Source organism: Andrena cerasifolii, unplaced genomic scaffold (genome assembly GCF_050908995.1).
Source record: "Andrena cerasifolii isolate SP2316 unplaced genomic scaffold, iyAndCera1_principal scaffold0078, whole genome shotgun sequence".
Taxonomy (NCBI): domain Eukaryota; kingdom Metazoa; phylum Arthropoda; class Insecta; order Hymenoptera; family Andrenidae; genus Andrena; species Andrena cerasifolii.
In genome coordinates, this window is record NW_027484971.1 from 26,867 (window position 1) to 39,757 (window position 12,891).

Consider the following 12,891-nt stretch of genomic DNA (forward strand, 5'->3'; position numbering starts at 1 on the left):
ATTGCAAAACCGATATTGAGAAACCGATATTGAATCCGATATTAGAACCGATATTCAAAAACCGATATTGAATCCGATATTAGAACCGATATTCAAAAACCGATATTGCAAAAACGATATTGAAAAGCCGATATTGAAAAACCTATATCGAAAAACTGATATTGCAAAACCGATATTGAAAAACCGATATTGAATCCGATATTAGAACCGATATTCAATAACCGATATTGAAAACCAAATACTGAAAAACTGATATTGCAAAACCGATATTGAAAAACCGATATTGAAAAACTGATATTGCAAAACCGATATTGAAAAACCGATATTGAAAAACCGATATTGAAAAACCAATATTGAAAAACTTACATCGGAAAACTGATATTGCAAAACCGATATTGAAAAACCGATATTGAATCCGATATTAGAACCGATATTGAAAAACCGATATTGAAAAACAAATATTGAAAAACTGATATCGAAAAACTGATATTGAAAAACCGATATTGAAAAACCGATATTGAAAAACCAATAGTGAAAAACCTATATCGAAAAACTGATATTGCAAAGCCGATATTGAGAAACCGATATTGAATCCGATATTAGAACCGATATTCAATAACCGATATTGAAAACCAAATACTGAAAAACTGATATTGAAAAACCGACATTGAAAAACCGATATTGAAAAACCTATATCGAAAAACTGATATTGCAAAACCGATATTGAAAAACCAATATTGAAAAACTTACATCGAAAAACTGATATTGAAAAACCGATATTGAAAAACCGATATTGAAAAACCGATATTGAAAAACCGATATTGAAAAACCGATATTGAAAAACCGATATTGAAAAACCTATATCGAAAAACTGATATTGCAAAACCGATATTGAGAAACCGATATTGAATCCGATATTAGAACCGATATTGAAAAACCGATATTGAAAAACCAATATTGAAAAACTGATATCGAAAAACCGATATTGAAAAACCGATATTGAAAAACCTATATCGAAAAACTGATATTGCAAAACCGATATTGAAAAACCAATATTGAAAAACTTACATCGAAAAACTGATATTGCAAAACCGATATTGAAAAACCGATATTGAATCCGATATTAGAACCGATATTGAAAAACCGATATTGAATCCGATATTAGAACCGATATTCAAAAACCGATATTGAAAAACCGATATTGAAAAACCAATATTGAAAAACTGATATCGAAAAACTGATATTGAAAAACCGATATTGAAAATCCGATATTGAAAAACCGATATTGAAAAACCGATATTGAAAAACCGATATTGAAAAACCGATATTGAAAAACCGATATTGAAAAACTGATATTGCAAAACCGATATTGAGAAACCGATATTGAATCCGATATTAGAACCGATATTCAAAAACCGATATTGCAAAAACGATATTGAAAAGCCGATATTGAAAAACCTATATCGAAAAACTGATATTGCAAAACCGATATTGAAAAACCGATATTGAATCCGATATTAGAACCGATATTCAATAACCGATATTGAAAACCAAATACTGAAAAACTGATATTGCAAAACCGATATTGAAAAACCGATATTGAAAAACTGATATTGCAAAACCGATATTGAAAAACCGATATTGAAAAACCGATATTGAAAAACCAATATTGAAAAACTTACATCGGAAAACTGATATTGCAAAACCGATATTGAAAAACCGATATTGAATCCGATATTAGAACCGATATTGAAAAACCGATATTGAAAAACAAATATTGAAAAACTGATATCGAAAAACTGATATTGAAAAACCGATATTGAAAAACCGATATTGAAAAACCAATAGTGAAAAACCTATATCGAAAAACTGATATTGCAAAGCCGATATTGAGAAACCGATATTGAATCCGATATTAGAACCGATATTGAAAAACCGATATTGAAAAACCAATATTGAAAAACTGATATCGAAAAACCGATATTGAAAAACCGATATTGAAAAACCTATATCGAAAAACTGATATTGCAAAACCGATATTGAAAAACCAATATTGAAAAACTTACATCGAAAAACTGATATTGCAAAACCGATATTGAAAAACCGATATTGAATCCGATATTAGAACCGATATTGAAAAACCGATATTGAATCCGATATTAGAACCGATATTCAAAAACCGATATTGAAAAACCGATATTGAAAAACCAATATTGAAAAACTGATATCGAAAAACTGATATTGAAAAACCGATATTGAAAATCCGATATTGAAAAACCGATATTGAAAAACCGATATTGAAAAACCGATATTGAAAAACCGATATTGAAAAACCGATATTGAAAAACTGATATTGCAAAACCGATATTGAGAAACCGATATTGAATCCGATATTAGAACCGATATTCAAAAACCGATATTGAATCCGATATTAGAACCGATGTTGAAAAACCGATATTGAAAAACAAATATTGAAAAACTGATATCGAAAATCTGATATTGAAAAACCGATATTGAAAAACCGATATTGAAAAACAAATATTGAAAAACCGATATTGAAAAACCGATATTGAATCCGATATTAGAACCGATATTCTAAAACCGATATTGAATCCGATATTAGAACCGATATTGAATCCGATATTAGAACCGATATTGAAAAACCGATATTGAATCCGATATTAGAACCGATATTGAAAAACCGATATTGAATCCGATATTAGAACCGATGTTGAAAAACCGATATTGAAAAACAAATATTGAAAAACTGATATCATAAAACCGAAATTGAAAAACCGATATTGAAAAACCTATATCGAAAAACTGATATTCCAAAACCGATATTGAATCCGATATTAGAACCGATATTGAAAAACCGATATTGAAAAACAAATATTGAAAAACTGATATCGAAAAACTGATATTGAAAAACCGATATTGAAAAACCGATATTGAAAAACCGATATTGAAAAACCTATATCGAAAAACTGATATTGCAAAACCGATATTGAAAAACCAATATTGAAAAACTTACATCGAAAAACTGATATTGAAAAACCGATATTGAAAAACCGATATTGAAAAACCGATATTGAAAAACCGATATTGAAAAACCGATATTGAAAAACCGATATTGAAAAACCTATATCGAAAAACTGATATTGCAAAACCGATATTGAGAAACCGATATTGAATCCGATATTAGAACCGATATTGAAAAACCGATATTGAAAAACCAATATTGAAACACTTACATCGAAAAACTGATATTGAAAAACCGATATTGAAAAACCGATATTGAAAAACCGATATTGAAAAACCGATATTGAAAAACCGATATTGAAAAACCGATATTGAAAAACCTATATCGAAAAACTGATATTGCAAAACCGATATTGAGAAACCGATATTGAAAAACTGATATTGCAAAACCGATATTGAAAAACCGATATTGAAAAACTGATATTGCAAAACCGATATTGAAAAACCGATATTGAAAAACCGATATTGAAAAACCAATATTGAAAAACTTACATCGGAAAACTGATATTGCAAAACCGATATTGAAAAACCGATATTGAATCCGATATTAGAACCGATATTGAAAAACCGATATTGAAAAACAAATATTGAAAAACTGATATCGAAAAACTGATATTGAAAAACCGATATTGAAAAACCGATATTGAAAAACCAATAGTGAAAAACCTATATCGAAAAACTGATATTGCAAAGCCGATATTGAGAAACCGATATTGAATCCGATATTAGAACCGATATTCAATAACCGATATTGAAAACCAAATACTGAAAAACTGATATTGAAAAACCGACATTGAAAAACCGATATTGAAAAACCTATATCGAAAAACTGATATTGCAAAACCGATATTGAAAAACCAATATTGAAAAACTTACATCGAAAAACTGATATTGAAAAACCGATATTGAAAAACCGATATTGAAAAACCGATATTGAAAAACCGATATTGAAAAACCGATATTGAAAAACCGATATTGAAAAACCTATATCGAAAAACTGATATTGCAAAACCGATATTGAGAAACCGATATTGAATCCGATATTAGAACCGATATTGAAAAACCGATATTGAAAAACCAATATTGAAAAACTGATATCGAAAAACCGATATTGAAAAACCGATATTGAAAAACCTATATCGAAAAACTGATATTGCAAAACCGATATTGAAAAACCAATATTGAAAAACTTACATCGAAAAACTGATATTGCAAAACCGATATTGAAAAACCGATATTGAATCCGATATTAGAACCGATATTGAAAAACCGATATTGAATCCGATATTAGAACCGATATTCAAAAACCGATATTGAAAAACCGATATTGAAAAACCAATATTGAAAAACTGATATCGAAAAACTGATATTGAAAAACCGATATTGAAAATCCGATATTGAAAAACCGATATTGAAAAACCGATATTGAAAAACCGATATTGAAAAACCGATATTGAAAAACCGATATTGAAAAACTGATATTGCAAAACCGATATTGAGAAACCGATATTGAATCCGATATTAGAACCGATATTCAAAAACCGATATTGCAAAAACGATATTGAAAAGCCGATATTGAAAAACCTATATCGAAAAACTGATATTGCAAAACCGATATTGAAAAACCGATATTGAATCCGATATTAGAACCGATATTCAATAACCGATATTGAAAACCAAATACTGAAAAACTGATATTGCAAAACCGATATTGAAAAACCGATATTGAAAAACTGATATTGCAAAACCGATATTGAAAAACCGATATTGAAAAACCGATATTGAAAAACCAATATTGAAAAACTTACATCGGAAAACTGATATTGCAAAACCGATATTGAAAAACCGATATTGAATCCGATATTAGAACCGATATTGAAAAACCGATATTGAAAAACAAATATTGAAAAACTGATATCGAAAAACTGATATTGAAAAACCGATATTGAAAAACCGATATTGAAAAACCAATAGTGAAAAACCTATATCGAAAAACTGATATTGCAAAGCCGATATTGAGAAACCGATATTGAATCCGATATTAGAACCGATATTGAAAAACCGATATTGAAAAACCAATATTGAAAAACTGATATCGAAAAACCGATATTGAAAAACCGATATTGAAAAACCTATATCGAAAAACTGATATTGCAAAACCGATATTGAAAAACCAATATTGAAAAACTTACATCGAAAAACTGATATTGCAAAACCGATATTGAAAAACCGATATTGAATCCGATATTAGAACCGATATTGAAAAACCGATATTGAATCCGATATTAGAACCGATATTCAAAAACCGATATTGAAAAACCGATATTGAAAAACCAATATTGAAAAACTGATATCGAAAAACTGATATTGAAAAACCGATATTGAAAATCCGATATTGAAAAACCGATATTGAAAAACCGATATTGAAAAACCGATATTGAAAAACCGATATTGAAAAACCGATATTGAAAAACTGATATTGCAAAACCGATATTGAGAAACCGATATTGAATCCGATATTAGAACCGATATTCAAAAACCGATATTGAATCCGATATTAGAACCGATGTTGAAAAACCGATATTGAAAAACAAATATTGAAAAACTGATATCGAAAATCTGATATTGAAAAACCGATATTGAAAAACCGATATTGAAAAACAAATATTGAAAAACCGATATTGAAAAACCGATATTGAATCCGATATTAGAACCGATATTCTAAAACCGATATTGAATCCGATATTAGAACCGATATTGAATCCGATATTAGAACCGATATTGAAAAACCGATATTGAATCCGATATTAGAACCGATATTGAAAAACCGATATTGAATCCGATATTAGAACCGATGTTGAAAAACCGATATTGAAAAACAAATATTGAAAAACTGATATCATAAAACCGAAATTGAAAAACCGATATTGAAAAACCTATATCGAAAAACTGATATTCCAAAACCGATATTGAATCCGATATTAGAACCGATATTGAAAAACCGATATTGAAAAACAAATATTGAAAAACTGATATCGAAAAACTGATATTGAAAAACCGATATTGAAAAACCGATATTGAAAAACCGATATTGAAAAACCTATATCGAAAAACTGATATTGCAAAACCGATATTGAAAAACCAATATTGAAAAACTTACATCGAAAAACTGATATTGAAAAACCGATATTGAAAAACCGATATTGAAAAACCGATATTGAAAAACCGATATTGAAAAACCGATATTGAAAAACCGATATTGAAAAACCTATATCGAAAAACTGATATTGCAAAACCGATATTGAGAAACCGATATTGAATCCGATATTAGAACCGATATTGAAAAACCGATATTGAAAAACCAATATTGAAAAACTGATATCGAAAAACCGATATTGAAAAACCGATATTGAAAAACCTATATCGAAAAACTGATATTGCAAAACCGATATTGAAAAACCAATATTGAAAAACTTACATCGAAAAACTGATATTGCAAAACCGATATTGAAAAACCGATATTGAATCCGATATTAGAACCGATATTGAAAAACCGATATTGAATCCGATATTAGAACCGATATTCAAAAACCGATATTGAAAAACCGATATTGAAAAACCAATATTGAAAAACTGATATCGAAAAACTGATATTGAAAAACCGATATTGAAAATCCGATATTGAAAAACCGATATTGAAAAACCGATATTGAAAAACCGATATTGAAAAACCGATATTGAAAAACCGATATTGAAAAACTGATATTGCAAAACCGATATTGAGAAACCGATATTGAATCCGATATTAGAACCGATATTCAAAAACCGATATTGAATCCGATATTAGAACCGATGTTGAAAAACCGATATTGAAAAACAAATATTGAAAAACTGATATCGAAAATCTGATATTGAAAAACCGATATTGAAAAACCGATATTGAAAAACAAATATTGAAAAACCGATATTGAAAAACCGATATTGAATCCGATATTAGAACCGATATTCTAAAACCGATATTGAATCCGATATTAGAACCGATATTGAATCCGATATTAGAACCGATATTGAAAAACCGATATTGAATCCGATATTAGAACCGATATTGAAAAACCGATATTGAATCCGATATTAGAACCGATGTTGAAAAACCGATATTGAAAAACAAATATTGAAAAACTGATATCATAAAACCGAAATTGAAAAACCGATATTGAAAAACCTATATCGAAAAACTGATATTCCAAAACCGATATTGAATCCGATATTAGAACCGATATTGAAAAACCGATATTGAAAAACAAATATTGAAAAACTGATATCGAAAAACTGATATTGAAAAACCGATATTGAAAAACCGATATTGAAAAACCAATAGTGAAAAACCTATATCGAAAAACTGATATTGCAAAGCCGATATTGAGAAACCGATATTGAAAAACTTACATCGGAAAACTGATATTGCAAAACCGATATTGAAAAACCGATATTGAATCCGATATTAGAACCGATATTGAAAAACCGATATTGAAAAACAAATATTGAAAAACTGATATCGAAAAACTGATATTGAAAAACCGATATTGAAAAACCGATATTGAAAAACCAATAGTGAAAAACCTATATCGAAAAACTGATATTGCAAAGCCGATATTGAGAAACCGATATTGAATCCGATATTAGAACCGATATTCAATAACCGATATTGAAAACCAAATACTGAAAAACTGATATTGAAAAACCGACATTGAAAAACCGATATTGAAAAACCTATATCGAAAAACTGATATTGCAAAACCGATATTGAAAAACCAATATTGAAAAACTTACATCGAAAAACTGATATTGAAAAACCGATATTGAAAAACCGATATTGAAAAACCGATATTGAAAAACCGATATTGAAAAACCGATATTGAAAAACCGATATTGAAAAACCTATATCGAAAAACTGATATTGCAAAACCGATATTGAGAAACCGATATTGAATCCGATATTAGAACCGATATTGAAAAACCGATATTGAAAAACCAATATTGAAAAACTGATATCGAAAAACCGATATTGAAAAACCGATATTGAAAAACCTATATCGAAAAACTGATATTGCAAAACCGATATTGAAAAACCAATATTGAAAAACTTACATCGAAAAACTGATATTGCAAAACCGATATTGAAAAACCGATATTGAATCCGATATTAGAACCGATATTGAAAAACCGATATTGAATCCGATATTAGAACCGATATTCAAAAACCGATATTGAAAAACCGATATTGAAAAACCAATATTGAAAAACTGATATCGAAAAACTGATATTGAAAAACCGATATTGAAAATCCGATATTGAAAAACCGATATTGAAAAACCGATATTGAAAAACCGATATTGAAAAACCGATATTGAAAAACCGATATTGAAAAACTGATATTGCAAAACCGATATTGAGAAACCGATATTGAATCCGATATTAGAACCGATATTCAAAAACCGATATTGAATCCGATATTAGAACCGATGTTGAAAAACCGATATTGAAAAACAAATATTGAAAAACTGATATCGAAAATCTGATATTGAAAAACCGATATTGAAAAACCGATATTGAAAAACAAATATTGAAAAACCGATATTGAAAAACCGATATTGAATCCGATATTAGAACCGATATTCTAAAACCGATATTGAATCCGATATTAGAACCGATATTGAATCCGATATTAGAACCGATATTGAAAAACCGATATTGAATCCGATATTGAAAAACCGATATTGAATCCGATATTAGAACCGATGTTGAAAAACCGATATTGAAAAACAAATATTGAAAAACTGATATCATAAAACCGAAATTGAAAAACCGATATTGAAAAACCTATATCGAAAAACTGATATTCCAAAACCGATATTGAATCCGATATTAGAACCGATATTGAAAAACCGATATTGAAAAACAAATATTGAAAAACTGATATCGAAAAACTGATATTGAAAAACCGATATTGAAAAACCGATATTGAAAAACCAATAGTGAAAAACCTATATCGAAAAACTGATATTGCAAAGCCGATATTGAGAAACCGATATTGAAAAACTTACATCGGAAAACTGATATTGCAAAACCGATATTGAAAAACCGATATTGAAAAACAAATATTGAAAAACTGATATCGAAAAACTGATATTGAAAAACCGATATTGAAAAACCGATATTGAAAAACCAATAGTGAAAAACCTATATCGAAAAACTGATATTGCAAAGCCGATATTGAGAAACCGATATTGAATCCGATATTAGAGCCGATATTCAATAACCGATATTGAAAACCAAATACTGAAAAACTGATATTGAAAAACCGACATTGAAAAACCGATATTGAAAAACCTATATCGAAAAACTGATATTGCAAAACCGATATTGAAAAACCGATATTGAATCCGATATTAGAACCGATATTGAAAAACCGATATTGAAAAACAAATATTGAAAAACTGATATCGAAAAACTGATATTGAAAAACCGATATTGAAAACCAAATACTGAAAAACTGATATCGAAAAACTGATATTGCAAAACCGATATTGAAAAACCGATATTGAATCCGATATTAGAACCGATATTCAAAAACCGATATTGAAAACCAAATATTCAAAAACTGATATTGCAAAACCGATATTGAAAAACCGATATTGAATCCGATATTAGAACCGATATTGAAAAACCGATATTGAGAAACCGATATTGATAAACCTATACCGAAAAACTGATATTGCAAAACCGATATTGAAAAACCGATATTGATTCCGATATTAGAACCGATATTCAAAAACCGATATTGAATCCGATATTAGAACCGATATTGAATCCGATATTAGAACCGATATTCAAAATCCGATATTGAATCCGATATTAGAACCGATATTCAAAAACCGATATTGAAAACCAAATATTCAAAAACTGATATTGCAAAACCGATATTGAAAAACCGATATTGAATCCGATATTAGAACCGATATTGAAAAACCGATATTGAAAAACCTATATCGAAAAACTGATATTGCAAAACCGATATTGAAAAACCGATATTTAATCCGATATTAGAACCGATATCGAAAAACTGATATTGCAAAACCGATATTGAAAACCCGATATTGAATCCGATATTAGAACCGATATTCAAAAACCGATGTTGAATCCGATATTAGAACCGATATTGAAAAACCGATATTGAAAACCAAATATTGAAAAACTGATATTGCAAAACCGATGTTGAAAAAATGATATTTAAAAACCGATATTGAAAAACCGATATTGAAAAACAAATATTGAAAACCGATATTTAATCCGATATTAGAACCGATATTCAAAAACCGATATTGAAAACCAAATATTGAAAAACTGATATTGAAAAACCGATATTGAAAAACCGATATTGCAAAACCTATATCGAAAAACTGATATTGCAAAACCGATATTGAAAAACCGATATTGAATCCGATATTAGAACCGATATTGAAAAACCGATATTGAATCCGATATTAGAACCGATATTCAAAAACCGATATTGAATCCGATATTGAAAAACAAATATTGAAAAACCGATATTGAAAAACAAATATTGAAAAACCGATATTGAAAAACAAATATTGAAAAACTGATATCGAAAATCTGATATTGAAAAACCGATATTGAAAAACCGATATTGAAAAACAAATATTGAAAAACCGATATTGAAAAACCGATATTGAATCCGATATTAGAACCGATATTCTAAAACCGATATTGAATCCGATATTAGAACCGATATTGAATCCGATATTAGAACCGATATTGAAAAACCGATATTGAATCCGATATTAGAACCGATATTGAAAAACCGATATTGAATCCGATATTAGAACCGATGTTGAAAAACCGATATTGAAAAACAAATATTGAAAAACTGATATCATAAAACCGAAATTGAAAAACCGATATTGAAAAACCTATATCGAAAAACTGATATTCCAAAACCGATATTGAATCCGATATTAGAACCGATATTGAAAAACCGATATTGAAAAACAAATATTGAAAAACTGATATCGAAAAACTGATATTGAAAAACCGATATTGAAAAACCGATATTGAAAAACCAATAGTGAAAAACCTATATCGAAAAACTGATATTGCAAAGCCGATATTGAGAAACCGATATTGAAAAACTTACATCGGAAAACTGATATTGCAAAACCGATATTGAAAAACCGATATTGAATCCGATATTAGAACCGATATTGAAAAACCGATATTGAAAAACAAATATTGAAAAACTGATATCGAAAAACTGATATTGAAAAACCGATATTGAAAAACCGATATTGAAAAACCAATAGTGAAAAACCTATATCGAAAAACTGATATTGCAAAGCCGATATTGAGAAACCGATATTGAATCCGATATTAGAGCCGATATTCAATAACCGATATTGAAAACCAAATACTGAAAAACTGATATTGAAAAACCGACATTGAAAAACCGATATTGAAAAACCTATATCGAAAAACTGATATTGCAAAACCGATATTGAAAAACCGATATTGAATCCGATATTAGAACCGATATTGAAAAACCGATATTGAAAAACAAATATTGAAAAACTGATATCGAAAAACTGATATTGAAAAACCGATATTGAAAACCAAATACTGAAAAACTGATATTGAAAAACCGAAATTGAAAAACCGATATTGAAAAACCTATATCGAAAAACTGATATTGCAAAACCGATATTGAAAAACCAATATTGAAACACTTACATCGAAAAACTGATATTGAAAAACCGATATTGAAAAACCGATATTGAAAAACCGATATTGAAAAACCGATATTGAAAAACCGATATTGAAAAACCTATATCGAAAAACTGATATTGCAAAACCGATATTGAGAAACCGATATTGAATCCGATATTAGAACCGATATTCAAAAACCGATATTGAATCCGATATTAGAACCGATATTCAAAAACCGATATTGCAAAAACGATATTGAAAAGCCGATATTGAAAAACCTATATCGAAAAACTGATATTGCAAAACCGATATTGAAAAACCGATATTGAATCCGATATTAGAACCGATATTCAATAACCGATATTGAAAACCAAATACTGAAAAACTGATATTGCAAAACCGATATTGAAAAACCGATATTGAAAAACTGATATTGCAAAACCGATATTGAAAAACCGATATTGAAAAACCGATATTGAAAAACCAATATTGAAAAACTTACATCGGAAAACTGATATTGCAAAACCGATATTGAAAAACCGATATTGAATCCGATTGTTACGTTCGGAACGAAAAATTTCTCTTTTTAAGACGGGGTATGCATCAACAACGCCTAGCGTTATGGGAAATCCCTCGTTGATCATACTCCCGCCTAGTTAGTTAATAATAAATTAGTAAAATCGGAACCCCTTCTTCGAAGCATCGTCGCCTCGACATATTGCCGTCCCGTGATAAGGATAAGGCGGTGCTGACGCAGCGGCGTTCTCACCAGAAAGTCGCGCTCCGAAAGACCCAGTGGCTCTCTTGCTGTACCGAATTCGCTCTGTGTAAGCGGCAGGAGTGTGGTTCAACAATGCCTTGCAGCATTGTGGGAAAGCCCTCGTTGAGCGCACCCCTGACCGTCGCGCTAAACATTGTAACATAATCAGTAACGGCTACATCAGGAATGCGCACACTGGGTTCCTTCTTGGAAGATTGACGGAATCGTATACTTTACATCCGGTCACCGATGCAGGGAACGACGCCTTCCCACGGTTTTGTCGCACGTTTCGTGGATCGTTAATTAGT